The following is a 2,312-nucleotide window of genomic DNA, read 5'->3' as shown; positions in this document are numbered from 1 at the left end:
ACTCCCTCCGTTTCTTTTTAGTCTGCATATAAGATTTGGTCAAAGTCAAACTTTGTCAACTTTGACTAAGTTTATAGAAAAAATATAAAGACTCATAATATGATATTAATATTGTTAGATGCATCATGAAATTAACTTTCATACCATATAACTTTAGCATTGTAGATGTTGATATTTTTTCCAACAAAGTTGGTCAAACTTTACAAAGTTTGACTTTGATCAAATCTTATATGCAGACTAAAAAAACGGAGGGAGTACTATTTTTAGTTTTCATATTGTTGCCATGATTGATGATGAATAGATTGAAAGTTTTCCAAAAAAAAGTCAAAGGAGCACCAAACTAGGTAAACAAAGTCTAGCATCTGAATAGGATCAGGACGGTTTTTATGATTTCATCAAGGGTGGCGTTGACCTTTGGCCGAATATTTGAGATCAGAGCGCACACTTGAGGATGATAGAGACGTGCTACTCTGCCAACAAGGAGACGGAGACACTGATGCAAGCTCCATGCACAACTAAGTCTAACACGCCGAAATAGATGCCATGGCTTTTTAAAATGCCGGTAGACATATATTAAAGAAAACCAGTCCTTACAAGAACTTTCTACAAAATGAAGAAATTACCAGCAAGTCCTTGAAAATATCACTACCGTCTTTCTTTTGCGTCCACCGACGGCGTACCGTGAGTAAATATTGTTGCCGCCTCCGAGCACGGTCTTATCACTCATTGGAATGGTTTGTTCAAGTGTTTTTGCCCTCATCCATCCATTGCTGCCGAGTGTATACACATGATACATGCATGCACTGATGATGGACGTTACGCATAGTCTCTCTCTGATTATGGATGGTTCAATTTGTCCTACCTAGGTCAAACGATGAACCCAATGACGAATCTACTAGCCCATGAACAAACAAGCAAAGTTCAACTGACTAAACAAGCAAGCAAAGTTGATCGGGCGGCAAAGCCAACGCATCACCAATGGCGTACGATATATACGTGCGTGGGCAGGGGCGGAGCCAGGATTTTGATATAGGAGGGGCCAAGTCAAGTTGATAAATTTTTTTCTAGACTGAAAAAATAACTATGATAACACTACATTCAGGTGTCAATCTGACGCAAGTATAAAACATGATTACATTTTTATTTACCTCCATGATTGCCAATAAAATTGAATTTTTTAATAATTTCATCGGAAGAGAACTTAGCGGCCAATATTTCTGCAACATAGATTACCATGCAATACCGAATTAAGTCATCTCCCATTTGACGGCGCTTAAAAAGGGTTAATATTTAGAGTGTCTGGGGTGGTTTCCTATTCATAACTGTTGATATACAGGTTTCAGAGCTAGCATCACACAAAACTGGAATCCAGAAGTACTAAAATTTGATGTATATTCATGCCACAGACAAGAACTAAGATCTCTTTAAAAATCACATCACACCGGAAAATTTTGAGAGATCAGTACAGTAATTGATAGTGCTACTGCTAACCTTGGCTAGTCCATTGGGCAGATCGGAAAATTGACAAGCACAATCAGAAGATTTCAATCTAATCGCTTCTACGGAGGACCAAAGGCGGCCGCAGGGGCGGATTGGAATGGAATCATGGAGAATTAACATACTCTATAATAGTACAAGTTCGACATAATCACATAAAAAAATTGCATCACAGATAGGAACTAATACAAGATAATAGATAATTTGCATCATAAAAATAAGAACCTGTCGACACACACATTACAACACTAACACAATCATGATGATTCTGGACATGTGGAAGATAGGAACTCTTCATTGAGTCATAGACCATAAACTCACAAATTACACAGCCAAATTACCAAAACAAAAGAAAATCTGGAGCATCAATTTGACAAGTGCAGCAGCCAAATACCTGAATATGTGAAGTGAATCAGATAGGCTGATCGCGAATTCGAGAGCAGCAGGCAGCATGCCTAGGTCCTGGGAGCAGCCGAGCAGAGCAAAGCAGGGCGACTGAGGGAGAAGGGCAAGAGGCGAGGCGACTGGGCGAGAAGGGCAAGAGGCGAATGGAGGCGAGGGCGTCGAAAACTGGAACGGCGGCGGTGACTAATCCCATGTACTAGATGGTAATTATGGACTTACAGTTACGATGGAAGCTAGCCAGCTAGGGGACTAGAGCCAATTCCCATCGGCCGCTTATAGTGGGCTTTTTCCACACGGGCCTTCTTTTTCTTTCGACCAATATATTTGACGCTGATGGAGGGGGCCAAATACACGTGGACCTGCGTATGCCTCGTCAATTCTACGTATGTACTTCAGCTTCGGTCGATCGT

This window comes from Triticum dicoccoides, chromosome 6A, assembly GCF_002162155.2.
Source record: "Triticum dicoccoides isolate Atlit2015 ecotype Zavitan chromosome 6A, WEW_v2.0, whole genome shotgun sequence".
In the NCBI taxonomy this organism is placed as follows: Eukaryota; Viridiplantae; Streptophyta; class Magnoliopsida; order Poales; family Poaceae; genus Triticum; species Triticum dicoccoides.
The sequence above is the reverse complement of the archived record's forward strand: the minus strand, read 5'-3'. Positions refer to the sequence as shown.